The 18703-nt window shown below is 41.3% G+C and overlaps 1 protein-coding gene across 6 annotated transcripts in view; it reads left to right on the plus strand.

Annotated features, from left to right (window-relative positions):
* Positions 1 to 18703, plus strand: part of EPHB2 (EPH receptor B2) — a 376554-nt gene that overhangs the window by 79393 nt on the left and 278458 nt on the right. The window contains exon 1 of one of the 6 annotated variants that reach the window (XM_033922327.1): positions 13005 to 13041. The exons of the other annotated variants lie outside the window; for them this stretch is intronic. The gene's annotated coding sequence lies outside the window, so the exon portion shown is untranslated. Of the gene's footprint in view, positions 1 to 13004; positions 13042 to 18703 lie in introns of those variants that run through there. 6 annotated transcript variants of the gene reach the window in all.

The following is an 18703-nucleotide window of genomic DNA, read 5'->3' on the forward strand; positions in this document are numbered from 1 at the left end:
CCACCACGCCATGGGTGTAAAACTGAGTAGATGGAGTCTCTCTCCAAAGAGATTACTTGAGATAATAGAAAGGGGGCTTGGACCACTCCCATTAAATGCCTGCGATTAAAACATGCCTCAAGAAAAATCACTTCCCTCAATCAGAAAGAATAATCAAACTTTTATGGAACTCTTAAATATGGAAGGTTTATGCTCAGAGACCTGGAGGTAAAAAAAAGGAGGTCAAGCCCCTCCCCCCAAAAAAACCTCCCCACCCATTCTTTGCATGGTCTTCCACACTTGACAGCTTGCACAATGATGACGTTAATGTTCTTTTCCAAAGTATTCTCTTCTTAAAAACAGATAAGTGTATTACTTATCTTAAATATTCTTTAAGAATATTCCATATTCCATACTGTATATGGAAATGAACATCAATTAACTTCATTAATATATAAGCTGTCAAGTGTGGAAGACCATGAAATGATTGGATGGTGAGGTTTTGGTCTTTTTTTTACTTCTGGGTCTCTGAGCATAAACCTTCCATATTTAAGAGTTCCATAAAAGTTTGATTATTCTTTCTGATTGAGGGAAGGGATTTTCCTTGTGGCATGTTTTGAGATTTGATCTCCCTCTGTAAATACCCCTTCAGTTTTTCCCCCGTATCTGTGTTTTTACTGAGTCTGTGATTAAAACACCGCACACTGCCTGGGACAGGCTCTCCTTACAGGTTGCATTTGATTTATATCAATACGTTGCTGATCCACTTGTGTTATGTTGCTCTGAAACTTCTTTGCGTTGTGATGTCTTGAGAATTTTTTTGTTCAATGCTTTGGGCAGTAGTTCTGCAAAGGAGTAAAACAGCCCATAAATAACATGGTCTATTGCAGCCTTGTAACCACCTTCTTCAAAGGATTCTTGTACTGTCAACCCTTTCCTTTGACATATGTGCTAATTATAGGCTGTGAATTCTGTAATGTCACAAATCAGGGGCATAATTAAAAAATTTAAACATCCAAAAAATTGCCTATGTTGGTTGCTGGGACGTCCGAGTGACGATAATCAAAACAGTTTTCCTGGATGTCTAGTGAGATATTTCACCCACTGTGCATCCAGAGTTCAAGGGGGCGTGTTAAGAGTGGGTGTGCTAGACTTATGTATCTTGCGAGAATAATCAAACCTTTTGCAAAATGTCCTGGATAGAACTTAGATGTTCGGAGCTAGACCTATTTTAGAAGTGTCTAAGTGCCATAAAGATACCCAAACTGATCAGATAACCACTGGATACATGAAAGTATGACCCCCCTCCCCCCCACACACACACCAAAAATTCTGAATGAAAGAGTACATACCTGTCTCTAGAATATCAGCATTTGGTATGGGAAAGCCTAGTACAGCATCACACAGATGTCTTAAGTAACTTGGTGGAAGGGGTAATGAACCATAGAGAGGAGGACCCAGGCCCATAAGACACTCTAACCACTACATTTATGGCAGAGGTAGGCAATTCCGGTCCTCGAGAGCCGAAGCCAGATCAGGTTTTCAGAATATCCACAATAAATATGCATGAGATAGGTTTACATCTCAAGGAGGCAGTGCATATTCATTGTGGATATCCTGAAAACCTGACCTGGCTCCGGCTCTCGAAGACCGGAATTGCCTACCCCTGATTTATGGTGTTATCAGCCCATCAAAACCCTACTATACTGCCATATACAGGTGGTGACACCTGCAGCCATATGGGCTATTGGGGTGGAAACATAGAAATATGATGGCAGATGAAGGCCAAATGACCCATCCAGTTTGCTCATTCACAGTAACCATTATCTCTTCCTCTCTCTCAAGTTTCAAGTTTATTTGGATTTGATGTTTCGCTTATAAATCTAAGCGAATTACATAAAAAATGCATTAGCATCAAGTTTCAAGTTTATTTGGATTTGAAACTTGATGATCCCACATGCCTATCCCAGGCTTTCTTGAATTCAGACAAGGTCTCCGTCTCCACCATTTCTTCCAAGAGACTGTTCCACGCATCTACCAACCTTTTGTAAAAAAGTATTTCCTTAGATTACTCCTGAACCTATCGCATCTTGACTTCATCCTATGCCCTCTCATTCCAGAGCTTCCTTTCAAATGAAAGAGACTCAACTCATGCGCATTTATGCCACGTAGGTATTTAAACGTCTCTATCATATCTTCCCTCTCCAGCCTTTTCTCCAAAGTATACATATTAAGATCTTTAAATCCCCATATGCCTTATGATGAAGACCACATACCATTTTAGTAGCCTTCCTCTGGACTGACTCCATCCTTTTTATATCTTTTTGGAAGTGCGGCCTCCAGAATTGTACACAATATTGTAAATGAGAACTCACCAGACTGGCCATACCTCTCCCTATGCAACCTAGCATCCTTCTAGCTTTCGCCATCACCTTTTCAACCTGTTTGGCCACTTTAAGATCATCACATACAATTACATTACATTACATTACATTTGTGATTTCTATTCCGCTTGTACCTTGCGGTTCAAAGCGGATTACATAAGAAGAAGCTGGACATTTCCAGGAGGGTACATGACATTTAGGGTAAGACATAGTTACAGAATGAGTATAGACTTGGTAACATTGGATGAAAGCAGTTATATTACATTACATATCAAATCTTTTTCCAGGCGTTGGTAGGTAATATGAATCGGTAGGATGAATTAGTTTTTTTTTTTTTTTTTTGGTCGGTTGAGGATATGGTGTCAGGGAGTGGGTAACCTGGTCGGTGTATGTGGAAGAGGAGATTAGGTGTTTTGAATATGCTTTTTGAAAAGTAGCGTTTTGAGTTCTTTGCGGAATGCTTTGAAGTCAGATGTTGAGGTTAACAATCTGGTTATGGAGGGTTCGAGTTTTGCTGCATGCGTTGCTATGAGGTTATCGTAAAGCTTTTTACGATGAGTGCCGTTGAGTGGTGGGTATGAGAATGGTGTCAGTGTTCTTCTTATTCTGGGTGGAAGGTTGCGGTGTAGGCGATCGATTAGATAGGCAGGTGCTGTACCGTTGAGTACTTTGAAGATTAGACAGTATAGTTTGAATTGGATTCTGGCTCTAATAGGTAGCCAATGTGAGTCTAGGTAGGCGTTAGTTATGTGGTCATATTTTCCGAGGGAATAGATTAGTCTGAGAGCTGTGTTCTGAATGGTCTGCAGTTTTTTGATCATTTTTGTAGGACATGGTAGATACTTATACAATCACACCCAAGTCCCGCTCTTCTGTCGTGCACATAAGTTCTTCACCGTTCCTTCAGGTTTTTGCAGCCAAAATGCATGACCTAATCTAATCTAATCTTCCATTTGTGAGTCGCACAAACTTATACAAGCTCAAGGGGACAGACCATTCTTCAAGCTTCACCAGGTCTTTCTTCATGTTATTCACACCATCTGGGGTGTCTACTCTATTGCAGATTTTGGTATCATCTGCAAAGAGGCAAATCTTACCTGATAGCCCTTCAGCAATATCACTTATAAAAATGTTAAAAAGAACAGGGCCAAGAACAGAACCTTGAGGCACACCACTGGTAACATCCCTTTCCTCCAATGATTACTACCCTCTGTCGCCTTCCACTGAACCAGTTCGTGACCCAGTCTGTCATTTTGGGACCCATCCCGAGGGCACTCAGATTATTTATTAGATGTCTGTGTGGAACACTGTCAAAGGCTTTGCTAAAATCTAAATACTGTACACCACATCTAGTGCACTCCCTCTATCTAATTCTCTGGTCACCCAGTCAAAGAAATTGATCAGATTTGTCTGACAAGACCTACCTCTAGTGAATCCACCAGATTCCAGAAACGTCACCATTTGCTTACCACAGAAGTCAGAATTAAAGGGTGTTAGACAAGTGGGTATAGTAGGTATTAGGGAAGTTTTGGAGGGCTGAACATAAATTTTAAAGGGTATATGGTGAGATGTATATCTGGCACTCTTTTTGTGAAGATCACAGCAGTGCCCTCTAAGGTGCCCCACTGCTCTGTTGGCATGTCTATGAGGCCAGTCCATTACAATGGTGGTACTGATTTGGATGTTTCTAACTTGGATGTTTGTATGGTCAAAAATGACGAATAAAGTTGGACGTCATAAGAACATAAGAATAGCCTTACTGGATCAGACCAATGGTCCATTGAGTCCAGTTGTCTTTTAACTGTCTGTAGAATAAATCCCAACATGATTGGAGCATCTCTGTAATATTCATATGATATCTGGCAGTTTTTTTATCGCCTGCCTCACCCCTGGCCTTTTTTCTTCTTTCTCCTCTCTTGTTCTCTCTCTGTCTCTCCTCTTTCTCGTTCTATCTTCCTCTCTTGTTCTCTCTCTCTCTCTCTGTCACTCCTCATTCTTGTTTCATCTCCCTCTGTTCTTCCTCTCTTGTTCTCTCTGTCTCCTCTTTTTCATTCTATCTTCCTCTCTTCTTCTGAGTGACTCCTTTATTCTCTCGTTCTTTTTCTCTTCCTCTGAGTATCTCTCCTCTTTCTTGTTCCATCTCCCTCTATTCTTCCACTCTTGTTCTCTCTCTCTCTCTGTCTCTCTCTCTGAGTGTCTCTCCTCTTTCTTGTTCCATCTCCCTCTCTTCTTCCTCTCTTGTTCTCTCTCTGTCTCTCCTCTTTTTCGTTCTCTTCTTCTGAGCGACTCCTTTATTCTCCCTTGTTCTTTTTTTCTTCCTCTGAGTGTCTTTCCTTGTTCTTGTTCCATCTCCCTCTCTTCTTCCTCTCTTGTTCTCTCTCTCTCTCTCTGTGTCTCTCCTCGTTCTTGTTCCATCTCCCTCTCTTGTTCTCTCTCTCTCTCCTCTTTCTTGTTCCATCTCCCTCTCTTCTTCTGAGTGACTCCTTTATCTCTCATGTTCTTTTTCTCTTCCTCTGAGTGTCTCTCTTCTCCTCTTTCTTGTTCCATCTCTTCCATCATTTGACCCAGCCTAGCCTCTCCTTTCCTCTCGTGTTCTCTCTCACATTCAGGAAACAATGCATACATGTGTGGCCAGAGCCGTTATGAATAAATGAAGTAAAAAAAAAAAAAAAAAAAGGACTTAAATGTTATTGTTCTAATTACTCCTAAGCATGGAGAAGACAGTAATGAGGGTGGTCGCAGAATTCTGGTGATGATTGCTATCGTCTCTGCTCCAATTTACATTTCTGGCCTGGTGACAGGATTTAACATATTTTGATGCTGTTTTTCCTGTTTCCCCCAGGATTCTAGGGAGTTCTTCCTGCTCGTTATTTTTTTCTGTGGGAAGACTTTTCTTTCACAACTCTGCTTATGTGCAGCTTTAAAACCTTTTGCTTTTTCTCTGTCTCTCTCTTTTTTTCCCCCCGTCTCTGGTTTCCCTATTTCTTTCTCTTTTAATTCTGTGCTTCCTGCTTGTCTCCTGATCTCTCTGGCTCTCACGCTCTGCCTCTTGGCATCTCTCCTTCACCTCTTCCCACATTTTCTCTTTCCTTCTCTGCAGTTCTCGCCTGCTCTTAGTCTACAGTTCACCCCTTCTGACTTTGTTTGTCTTATAAAAATTTTTTTAAAAAATTTAAGGCATATATTTAAATTTTTACATGATAAGAAAAAAAATAGCATAATATATAACACATTATACTGTGATAAGGAAATCTGTCTAGAATTATATTGTTGTTAACCCACAATAAGAGAGAGAGCAAGGAAAAGCAAAGAGATGCAAAAGAAAAAACCCCAAGACAATGCTTGGAGTTGGTCCAATGACTGTTCATTGAGCCGACTTTGAGGAGTGCTTGAGGCTGCAATCTGTTTCCCAACTAGGAAATCAGACAATTGCTTTGAGTCAAAAAAAATAACCCCAACATATCGGACCCCCTCATGAGTAACCACACATTACAAGGAGATCTGAGAACATAAGATGCCCCTAACTGTACAACCTGAGGTCTTAACTGTCTTTGGGCTCCTTTTATTGTGTACAGTTCTGGAGGCCGCACCTTCAAAAAGACATAAAAAGGATGGAGTCAGTCCAGAGGAAGGCTACTAAAATGGCGCGTGGTCTTCGTCATAAGACGTATGGGGACAGACTAAAAGATCTCAATCTGTATACTATGGAGGAAAGGTGGGAGAGGGGAGATATGATAGTGTCATTTAAATACCTATCGTTTGTCATGTTACTATGCTCAGTACCCAAAACACGTACACTTTTCCCGCCATATCCACGGTTTCCATATCTGTGGATTTACTTATTCGTGATTTTTCAGCTGCTGACTTTTTCCTTTTACTGTACCGATAAAAAAGTTTATTGCTTACCAATCACTCTTAAAATCACTGCTTCCTAGCATCCATTGAGAGAAAGGCTTCTTCCCAGCATGCATGGAGAAAATCGCTGGAAATGGCTGCTTGCCTGCTCCAAGCCCTTAATTCTCTGGGAATCGTTGGGTATTCCAGTACTGAACTCTCAATATTGAACTTTATTTTTTGCCCTGAGATTATGACTGTACAGGGATTGTTGTATAATAAAAATTTGCGAATTTCAATAGTAGTAATAATGCCTTGTTTCAAAAACCACGAAGAACATATAAAAAGTTATTCGCGCCTATGGTCCGCCTGCATCCCCCGCGAATACGGTGGGAGAAGTGTACATAGGAATTTCTGCTATTGCTCGTCATCCTTTGGATTAGTTGTTCTGTGTATCTGCTGTATATGAAGTTGTAATCTTGTAACCCGTTCTGGGCTCTTCTGGGAGATTGGGCTAGAAATTCGACTAAATAAATGAGGATGGAGAGAGACTGGTACTTCCAACAGCTGGGAGATCCTCATGGCAGGGCAGAGAGGGTGAACCCCCACCTCTCTATTACTGTAGAGCAGTGTCTCAAACTTTTATTTTTTTTTAGCTCCGGCACACTAAACGGAGCAAATGATTTTTGTGCCACATTATAATTGAAATTATAAAACTGCAAAACCAACAAAAAATTAAATTTCAGAGTTATTTATTTAAAGTTCTTTAAGCTATGTCTGGGTAATTGTAACAACAGTGAACCTAAAGTAGATTAATAGAATTGCTAATCAAGGCGTGTTTTTGAGTGTAAATTAACTCAAAACGCAACAAGCAAACTTGCATTTCATCAGCCACCATCTGCAGTTGTTCACTCTTTTTTTTCGATTTTAATGTCTGTCAGAGCTGAAAATTCAAGTTTGCAATGATAAGAAGATCCAAACGGTAACAAAGCCTTGATTGCTTTGTTGCGCCATTTAGGATAACTTCTGCATTAAAAAAAATGTCTTGCCGTTAGTTTTCAAGGACCAATCACGTCAAAGAATGATGCCTGTCCAGGCGGTTGTATCCTTATGCACTAATCCGTTCCAGAACTCCGTTTGAGTTCCAAGACAATTTTTCCCATTGAAAATAATAGAAACTTGATTAATCCGTTCCTTGGTCCCACAAAGACAGCAAGATCGGGACCCCCCAACAGCAGAGACAGCAAGATCGGGATCCCCACCGGTAGAGACAGCAAGATCAGCAAAGGCAGCTGCAAGTGGTGCTCAGCCCAAAGCTTCCCTCTCAGGCGGAAACAGGAAGCTGCATCAGAGGGGAAGCTTTGGGCTTTGGTTTCTCCTCTTCCGTCTCTATTACAATAAACTCTGTTCCTGTTCAAATAGTTACTTCTGTTAAACTTCTTGGAGTTATTCTTGACGGAAAATTTTCGTTCCATGATCATATAAGTTCAGTAGTCAAGAAATGTTTTTACCGCCTCCGAATGATTAGATCTGTTTCTACGTTATTAGACCAAACTTCTTTAAATACTCTTATTCATTCGCTAGTCATTTCATGTCTAGACTATAGCAATGCATTATATAAAGGCGTCACTAAGAAAGAAATAAAACGCCTCCAAATTATTCAAAATACTGCCATTAAAATTATTTCAAAAGCTCAAAAATTTGATCATGTCACACCACTTTTGATTAACGCCCATTGGCTTCCCATAGATCATCGAATCTATATATATAAAATCGGAGGTATGTATGTGTGTATGTGCCGCGATCACGCAAAAACGGCTTGACCGATTTGACCGAAACTTGGTATGCAGATCCCTCATTACCTGGGGTGATATGTTCTGGGGGTCTCGCGGCCCACCTGCACACGTGGGCGGAGCTACAAACAGAAAATCAGATTTCACCCATTCATGTCAATGGAAAAAATGTAAAAAGCTGCCATTCTCACTGTAATTCAAAAACGGCTCGACCGATTTGAACGAAACTTGGTATGCTGATCCCTCACTACCTGAGGTGATATGTTCTGGGGGTCTCGCGGCCCACAACTCTATGTTGCTTGCTCAAGGGTGGGTTCACCCAAGAATTTATATGTTCTTGCTCCAGGAGGTGAAACTAAAATTGTTGTTTATAATCACGTTTTGCGTTAGTTGTATTGTATTCATTTTGTCAAATATTTCACATTATAATTTGAATATTGTACTTTTTATTAAGCTGTAAAAAAAATAATTTCATTCACCACTATAAAGTATCTTTATTTGAATCCATTTACAGTGTTATTGCTATAATTAAATACCCGTGCAACGCTGGGGCATCAGCTAGTTACTTATAAAATAATGTTACCGATACATAAAACTATAGCTTCCGGTCTACCTGATTTCATCAACAGGTTATTAATCCCCCCACCCCCCCATCGCACATTACGTTCTTCTAATCAAAACCTGTTATCCATTCCCTCTTTAAGACACATTGGCACCTGCGTACTAATATCTTTTCTGTTACGGCCTCTACCATCTGGAACTCAGCACCAAATTATATAAGAGAAATTTCAACACTTGATAAATTTTAAAAGTAGCTTGAAGGCCTTTCTTTTTAAAGACGCATTTGGAGTATAATAGTCCTTTTAAGGACTGTAATGGAACTTCGCTCCTTGCATTTCTTATTCATCTTAATCTTTTCTACAAAATGTTAGATTATTTATTTTATGTTCTCCTCCCTTTTGTTTTGATCCTTTTCCCTCTCTTTTTCATTACACAAATGTATTTCTACCCTTTTCCAGTTCGGATTCCAAAGCAGCGTTCAGATTCCGGGGCAAAAATTAAGAAAAAAAAACTGTTCAGATTCCAAATCGTTCGCGTTCTGGGGCATTTGGATTCTGAGGTACCACCACTGTATTTGTTTTCTGGGACCTGGTACAGAAATAATTATTGTTGTAAAGTTGTTGGCCAACATATTATAAACACTGATTGAAAGCTCAAGGTGCAGAAAGAACCAACTGTTGGCTTTGCTTCTTTTCAAAAGCTGTGTGCACAAAACCTGTTTAAGCAATAAGTCAGAAAACGTGAAATAGAAATCACGCTGCAACCGCATGTCTCTGGTACAGACAAGTTTATTAAAAATGTGATATTCCACCTTATCATTTATTTCAAGGTGGTTATACATTTTAAAATAGGGTAAAAACAGATAATACAATTAAACATAACTTTAACAAAGTAAACATACGAGATTAGACATAACAATGACATACTCGATTAGACAAACGGGTACGAGTGGAAAAGAAGGGGAGAACTATAATGATTAAAGAAAAGTAAGATATAAAGGTATAAACAAAAGGGAGGGATTAAAAACAAGTAAGCCCAATACGAGTGGACTTATATAAGATAAAATTAAAAAAATAAAATAAAATCCCTAAAAGGACATTTACACTTGAAAGGCATCTTTGAAAAGGAATGTTTAAGAAAAGATTTAAATTCCTCAAGATTTGTGCTCCGAGGAACGAAGAAAACGCGAAGTAGCGTACGGTATTAATGAATTCTGGCCGTCCTGTGTTTCTTGTTTTAAAAGTCAATCATAGAGTTTTACAGATACGGTGATTTGTATTATGGGAGTTACTTTTACAGTGGAGGTGTGGCTTAGAGCTTCTGCCTCTGAGGTTGCAGGTTCAATCCCAGTGCTGTGGCCCTGGCCAAGTCATCTAAACTTCCATTGCTCCAGCTACAGATGGGGGGAAATATTTGAGTACCTGATAGAAAAAAAAATTGTATACCACCCTGAACTTCTCCAGGATAGGGTGGTTGTATTATTTATTTAAAATAACATATCCTGTTTGTCTAAAATTCTAAGTGGGTTATAATAATAATTTTATTCTTATATACCGCCAAAGCCGTAGTAGTCCGAGGCGGTTTACAATCAGCGAAAATAGGTACAATGTAAAGCCATGAAAATAGGGGTGGGCAGGATGCAGGAGGTAAAGAGAAATTGGGGAACAATTCGGTTTGTGTTGGGGAGATAAGGCTTAAGAGGTCTTAGGTTACAAATCGGTTAAACAAGTTTGTTTTTACTAATTTTCTGAAATTTAGGTAGGATGAGGAGTGCGTGATAATATTACTCAGCCAATCGTTCAGTTGACTTGCTTGGGAATCTTTTGTAACATCAGGTCTTTAGTGTTGGATGGACTCTGCGTGTGGGTCTGGATGAACAATCGTTAAAATGGGGATCCAAGTACATGGGGGGTCGAACCAAGAATGGATTTCAAACAGAGATAGGCAAATTTGAACAGCACTCTAGCTTCAAGGGGCAGCCAGTGAAGTTTTTGGTAGTAGACAACCAAGTCTCCAACCTATTGACAACAACCCCAGACTACAAGATGTTCAGAAAGGAAATAAAAACTATACTCTTCAAGAAATCCCTTAATAAAGCTTAATACCATGATAAAACTTAACCCCCCTCTTACCATCCCCTCCCTAACCCCAGATCCTACTTTTCCCTCTCTTGGAAACCTTCTCTGATCTAACGTTGTAACCCTTCTTCCATAACTCTTTTTGTAATCCGCTTTGAACCGAAAGGTAATGGCGGAATAGAAATCTGTAATGTAATGTAATGTAGGGAGTTATGGATTGCCGAGTTTTGGATGATTCGGAGTCTCTGAATGGTTTTTTTGAAAGACCCCAAATAAATGATGTTGCAGTAGTCGAGTAAGCTCAGAATGGAGGATTGGACCAGTAAGCGGAATGAGATAGCATCGAAGTACTTTCTGATGGTTCTTAGTTTCCACAATGTTGAGAAGCCTTTTCTGACCAGTGAGTCGGTGTGAGCTTCAAGGCTAAGGTAGCGGTCCAGAGTCACTCCCAGATGTAATATAAGTAAACCCAAAACAATAAAAACAAGATTTCAATATATAAATAGCACAAAAGAATCTACCACAAATTACCAACCCAAGGGTCAAACAGGCTGAAATAATTACGTACACAGTAACATGAGAGAGAACAGCAGAAAAAAACTTAACTGACCTATCTAACCTGTCCAGAATCGATCCCAGTTTCCAGCTGTAGAAGTCTGTTGGCTTTTCGGATATCGCTCCTTATCCAGGACACCCTTTGCCTTCCTCTCTTGTACACCACCCTCTTGAGTAGCTGAGCATACGGGATCTTCTAGTTCATTCACACCCAGAACTCCTCGCTTTCACAGTTTAACCACAGAGCTTGGTAGTGATTTAGGGGCCGTTTTACATAGCTGCCTTAGTGTGCCCTTATGTGGATTTCTCCCCCCCCCCCCCACCTCAGGCCTACTGAGGTACCTAGTGGTCAGTGAGGGGGGGGCAGTCTTTGTGGCAGAAACGTGGCCCACTTGTTCTTTACACCTTGCAGCTGCCTTCTAAAATGGCTGCCACGACCTCTCTTAGTAGCTCACGGTAGCCATTTTAGAAGATGGTTGCGTGGAGATAGGAGCGAGAGGGCTGTGCTCCCGCCACGAAGACTCAGCTGGACCACAGCTGGATCCTCGGTAGGCCCCGGGGGAGGGGGGATCATGGGATTGGGAGGGAGATTAAAGGGTTGGGGCTTGGCTAAGGGTTGGAGGGAGGAGAACGGGCAGGAACAGAAGGGAAGGAAGAGAGATACAGAGACCTGTGAGGGGTTGGAGGGAAGAAAGAGAGGACAGGTGCTTGACCTTGGGAGGGGTGGGGGGGGGGAGAGAGAGTGAGAGACCTGGAATATCTCAAACTCCCTTTTCTACCCATTGTGGTTCTTTGTAAATCTTGGGTCAAATTTTTTGGATAAATTGGCTCTTTTTTTTTTTTTTTTTTTTAAATAATATCTTTATTGAGGCATCCAGAACAACCACAACACACAAAAAGTTTGCCGACCCCTGCACCAGGCTGTTTGTATCACAGCAGTAAAATGTCCAATTTTCTATTAATGGCCTTGCCTCTACATCATTCCTGTGCTTGCCAGACAGATCGACATGCATGCTTGCCTCCTTAAAGGATCTTCTCTCTTTCTCTCGTGCCAGCGTAAAGGCTCTTCCTGTCCCAGCTCCACGACCTGCTCCAGGAAATGTTTTCTTCGCGGTGTAACATGTAACTTACGGGTCACAGACCTCCTTGAGGTAAACACACCTTCAAAATGACAAATTTGTTCCATGGTCATTTTGCAGTAGAAGCTGGTTTTTTTACCTCCTCAGGAAATGCTCAGCTACAATCCAAGAATAAGAAAACCTCACTTTGCCCTGAGTAATCAAGCACCAGACGACCTCAGCTTTAAAAAAAAGTGGTTGCAGAAACTTTCCAGGAACTTGAGCAGAGCTGAACAAAGAAAGGAGCCAGCACTCTGACATCAGAAGAACGGAATTGGTGGGCTTACCGACTTTTTTTTTGTTCAATTTTCTTTGACCCAGCAGTTTTCATGCGCTCCTTTGGGTTTCCAGTTTGGTTCGAGTGTTGTGAGCCTTCATTTTGCAGGTTAACAGAGATTTTGGCCCTTACACCCTGTCTCTGAAGTGACAGGCCTTGGCCAGTGGCCATATCCTTCACATTCTCCAGAACCCGGCACATGTGTGCTCTGAATCTGGCCACTGGAGTTTATCACGGTCTCCCCCATCACCAGGAACTGGGAATGCTGTTCTTACACCAGCCTGAGCCCCAGAAGCTGGATCCACAAAAGAAACGTGGACCAACCCCTGATCACATCTGCACAAATATTATAATTGGTGTATACAGCAATGAGTAAGGCAACGAACCAGATCTGAAGATTAACCGTCCAAAGACCTTAACCTCAACATGCTGAAACTTGGGAGTTTAAGTGACTTGACCAAGGTGACATACATGAGGCTTAATGGGACATGGTGGAACAGAGCTTCCCAAAGCAGGGGTTTGTGACCCCCAAATGAGGTCACAAAACCCACATTTGGGGTCACGACCTAGGTGGGCTTTCTACAGGTGCATCATTATTGTGCACCTCCGGGGGGAGGGGCATTCAATTTTATTGGGTCTCATCCATGGGGTCACAGTCACAAAAACATTGGGAAACGCTGTGGTAGAGTCTCCAGGCTAGAAGCTCTGTGCTGTAGCCCTGCATTTCCGCTGCTGGCCCTTTAATTCTTGGAGGTAAAGCACACCCTACCACTCATTCATCACACTGCCACGTGTAACCCCTGTGCAGCACTGGCTCTTTGACTGTTTATCTAAAGTCCTTTGTTTCCTAGTGGGTCAGAGATCTGGTCACCCTGAAAAAAAAGGTTGGTGACTTTTTTTTTGCCATAATTTGTGGTCATATGACCACTAACCCTGGAGGACGGAGTTCTGGAGATCCAGACTTTCCCCATCTCCTGCTCTCTGCTTAGATTATTTGTGCACAAGTCATAAGAACATAAGAGGAGCCCTACTGGGTCAGCCCAATGGTCCATCTAGCCCAGTCCAGGTCACATGTACCTGGCAGAAACCCAAATAGTAGCAACATTCCATGCTACCAATCCCAGGGCAAGCAGTGGCTTCCACCATGTCTGTCTCAATAGCAGACTATGGACTTTTCCTCCAGGAACTTGTCCAAACCTTTTTTTAAAAAACCAGCTACGTTAACTGGTGTCACCACATCCTCTGGCGATGTGTTCCGGAGTTTAACTATTCTTTGCATGAAAATATATTCCCTTCTGCCTTTTCTCTTGGCCTTCCTCCTGCTCAGACAAGGCTCCATATTTTGTTTTAGAAAGTGTGCTCTTATGCATCACCCAGTCTGCCTGATGAATGCAAGTTTCAAGTTTTCAAGTTTCAAGTTTATTCATTATTTGATTGATCGCCTATCATAATTACTAAGCGATTTACATATACTAAAAAATACCGGATAAAACAATAACAATAATATAAATAAAAATATAAAAATCATTAAAATACTAGACAAATTACTACAGGAAACACTGGGATAGAGGGGAAAGAAATACAATTTATAATAGGAAAGGAGAGAACATTGAGGGTAAATTAGAAAAGGAAGGGGAAAAACAAAATAAATTTGAAAATAAAATCTTCGAATGACTGGTATGAATGGTAGTAATGAAGAGCAATTAGCATTTCAATTAAGTATTGAAAGCATCTTTAAAAAGAAAGCTCTTAAGTTGACTTTTGAATTTTTCAAGATTTTTCTCTACCCTTAAATATAGTGGGAGAGAATTCCATGTTTGTGGTGCAGTAACGGTGAAGATATATTGTCTTCGGGTACTTATGAATTTAAGAGTCGGAATAACCAATAACAGCTGTTCATTAGATCGTAAAGTTTTTGAGAAGAGTATGGAATTAAGTCTTTATAAATAAATGATGGAGTTTTATATAGCAACGATTTAAAGGTGTGGGACTGCAGTCGTAGGTTCTGCTCACTGCTAGGAACACCGAGTCCATTCCGAAAAGCAGGATTAGCCAACATCTACCAATAAACGATTTACCTATATATCTGCTACGCTGACCGCAGTGTGAGTCTGGCAATTAGTCCTGATGTTACTGGAGCACCCCAGGGTGTGTCTGGGTCTTTCAACTCCTGCTTGCTGGATACCTCGTTCTGATTCACCTTCTTGGCACTGTCAGTCACTGTGCAGAACAAATAGGGAGGGTTGCCTTACTTCCTGAGATGATGTCATCAGGTGATTAGCGGCAATGAGAAGGTAATTATGGAATGGGTAATTGGAATGTAATGCAAACCAGGGATTTGCTGTGTCTGGTTGATGACTTTAATAGTGGGTTTCCCTTTCATGGACAGGTACAGCTATGGCACATCAGAAAGCGGAGTGAAACCCCATCGCGGGTGAATGGATACTAAAGCCCATTAATCAGAAGTGCCACGTTGCAGAATAACCCTACACTGTGAATGGTTTCTACTGCAACAGCAGCTCTTTCTGGGTGGACCCAGGGCAGTTTTAGGAACACCTATTTGTACACGAAAATGCTGTTTCACACATACAGACGGCTTATCGGATTATCCCCGTTATTATTACCTCAGCTATTCTCTGGAAAAAGTGCCGAGGACCGAGAGTTTCTTGAAATTGAGACTCATAACATAAGAACATAAGAATTGTCGCTGCTGGGTCAGACCAGTGTTCCATCGTGCCCAGCAGTCCACTCACACGGCGGCCCTTTGGTCAAAAAACAGCACCCTAACTGAGACTAGCCCTACCAGCGCACGTTCTTGTTCAGCAAAAACTTGTCTAACTTTGTCTTGAATCCTTGGAGGGTGTTTTCCCCTATAACAGCCTCTGGAAGAGCGTTCCAGTTTTCCACCACTCTCTGGGTGAAGAAGAACTTCCTTACGTTTGTACGGAATCTATCCCCTTTCAACTTTAGAGAGTGCCCTCTTGTTCTCCCTACCTTGGAGAGGGTGAACAACCTGTCCTTATCTACTAAGTCTATTCCCTTCAGTACCTTGAATGTTTTGATCATGTCCCCTCTCAATCTCCTCTGTTCGAGGGAGAAGAGGCCCAGTTTCTCTAATCTTTCGCTGTACGGCAGCTCCTCCAGCCCCTTAACCATGTTAGTCGCTCTTCTCTGGACCCTTTCGAGTAGTACCGTGTTCTTCTTCATGTATGGCGACCAGTGCTGGACGCACTGGTGAGGGGCGTACCATGGCCCGGTACAGCGGCATGATAACCTTCTCTGATCTGTTCGTGATCCCCTTCTTTATCATTCCTAGCATTCTTTTTGCCCTTTTTGCTGCCGCCGCACATTGTGTGGACGGCTTCATCGACTTGTCGATCAGAACTCCCAAGTCCCTTTCCAAGACCTCCTCCAGGTCCAGGTGAAAATGAAACCATGGGCTCCTTTTAGAATGGTGCGCTAGCGTTTTTAGAAAGTAATGATGGCATTTTAGCACGCGTTAAAGCCCTAAGGCACCTTCGTCAAAGGAGCCCTATATTTGTGGTCGTGGTGCTGGTTCTTGGAGGCTCCATGGCAAGTTGCAGGGTTTTGTTTAGTTTTTTAACTATTACTTGCCTGGTTGGGAGGAATGACATGTCATGCCAGGATACCTTTGGCTGTGACTAGAAGTTGTTGTTTTTTTCATTCTTTGGGGTTGGCTATGAGCGTTGGGTCTGGAACATAATAATAATAATAATAACAGTTTATATACCGCAATACCGTGAAGTTCTATGTGGTTTACAAAAGATTAGAGAAGGTACAGAATAATTGGACTTGAGAGCGGAAAGAGTGAGTGAGTAAGGGGGAGAACAGGTCAGTTGTCTAGGTATTTCAGGAACAGGTATGTTTTTAGACGCTTCCTAAATTCTTCGTAAGTAGTGGGCGAGAGCAATTGCTCTAGGTCTTTACCCTATAGGGCCGCCCGGTGTGAGAGAAGGTGTACGTGGTGTTTTTTCAGTTTGCAACCTCTAACTGGTGGGGAAATGAAGTTTGAATGTGTGCTTCTCTTGCGTTTGTTGGTAGAGAAGCAGAAAAGGTCCGATATGTATTTGGGGGCTAGTCCATATAATACTTTGAAACAGAGGCAGGCGAATTTAAACTTTACCCGTGCTTCCATCGGCAGCCAGTGCAACTGCCGGTAGTAGGGTGTTACATGATCGAGTTTCTTTAGCCCGAAGATAAGTCTGACCGCTGCATTTTGCATTATTTGAAGACCGTCGCATGTTCTTTTGGGAGATTGCTAAGTAGGCGATGTTGCAGAAGTCAAGCTGACTTAGTACGAGGGATTGCACTAGGATTCTGAATGCTGACGTATCGAAATATGCTCCCTTGTGCAAAACGAAAATGGCCAGACTGTTGTAGTGGACATCCAGCTTGTCGTTCCACTTGAGTAGAACCGACTCTGATGCAGAAGGCAGATGGGGCCCCTTTCTATCCGAGAGAGGCGCGCATGGGTGTAGGCGAGACACTTTCCATCCCGACTCCAGAAGGATTTCTCATTAGCTGGGTTTCTGCTCCACTAAAGGTCATACGATTACACTTGATCCTTACTTCATGTGCACTTTTCAGGTACATTTTCATGAAGCATTTCATACTCTGGCTTCCGGTTTATTTGACAATTCAGTTTAAATGTACTAACATAATATTTAAAACCCTTCATGGAATTTTTTTCCTCCGTTGGTCTCGGTCTCTTTTAATTCTTTACTGTCGTTGACATTCAAGAGCTTCTCAAAGATAAAACATTAGGCTATACAACTCGTTCTTTTGTATCCATTTTTGCAAAAATCAGAATCCGTTCTTCACTTCAAATTTTTCGTAAATCTTTAAAAATGCTACAGGTTCAGAAATCATTAATAGATTCTCCTAATCTACACTAGAAGATCACAAATAATGATGCTTTCCCCTCTATGTACTTTAATTGTAATGATCTATTTTTTATGTGATGAATCCCTTTCTTAGGGATGACCCGGTATACACACACTTTGATCACGCTGATGGCAAGTACACTTCCCTCACCTCTGTCGAACCTAAAGAATGTCAAGTCCCTCTCTTCCATTCCTTCGGACACCAGAGTAATGTATAAAATGTGAGTAACTCAGTAACGAACTAGACTTGACACCATTATTCCATAAGCAAAAAGGAGCAGTTAGTGGTTTAGTAGGCAGGATTGATGGCCTACAAAGCCTCTTGCTTTTAATGGCCGCTGCCTCCTTACCAGCCATTTTTCAGGCTTACCACTGGGCACCGGTGATTAGCTGTTTCCTGATCCTATCCTCCAAAGCAGAGAAAGAGTTCTTCAAATACCTTCCAGTGTAGGTGCTGAGCTCAGGGTAGGGTTTAGACTTCACTGATCACTGTAATTTGGAATGAAAATAGTATTGGATGCACAAAATGCCTTGTTTAAATAAAGCTTTCTTCCACCATTCACGGGCAGCTCCTCGGCAGGCTGCTCAGCAGATTTCTGGTCACTAGACAAGTGGTGCTTTTTTTTTTTTTTTCCATTCATGTTGTGCCGATTCTTGTGACTTAACACTTCTTATAAAAATTCAGATCTGCTAGATTCTTTTTTTAAAAAAATTTTATTTTATTTCTTATTGAAATTTCAATTACTTCACAAGAATCCTCTTGTTCAAGAAAAACAGAAAGAAAACATGTATAAGAAATTACATCACTAATGTTAATTAACATATTAATTAACAAACAAAATAAGCTTTTAATCTTTCTCAGACCACAACTCGGAAGGGGAGAATTCCATAGAGTAGAGAGACTCAAAAAGGAAAAAAACAAATCAATATTCTAGGAATAGGCTTAACAGCATAATACCATATTGTAACTACTGTTCTACAATTTCTGATATTCCCCCTTTTGCCAGGGTCTTCAGATCCAAAAAGGATCGCAATTGTTCTGGTATATTTGACTCCAAGGTATTTTATTAAACCCTTGCAAGGGTATGCTAATAGAAATGTTCCACCAAGAGCTAACGTCTCCTTTCTCGTTGCAAGAAACAATTTCCTGCGCTCCTGCGTAGATCTGGTGACATCTGGGAAAATCCCAAAATTTTTTTCCCATGAAACATAGTTTGCGA

The sequence above is a fragment of the Geotrypetes seraphini genome, chromosome 15, assembly GCF_902459505.1.
Source record: "Geotrypetes seraphini chromosome 15, aGeoSer1.1, whole genome shotgun sequence".
Classification (NCBI taxonomy): Eukaryota; Metazoa; Chordata; class Amphibia; order Gymnophiona; family Dermophiidae; genus Geotrypetes; species Geotrypetes seraphini.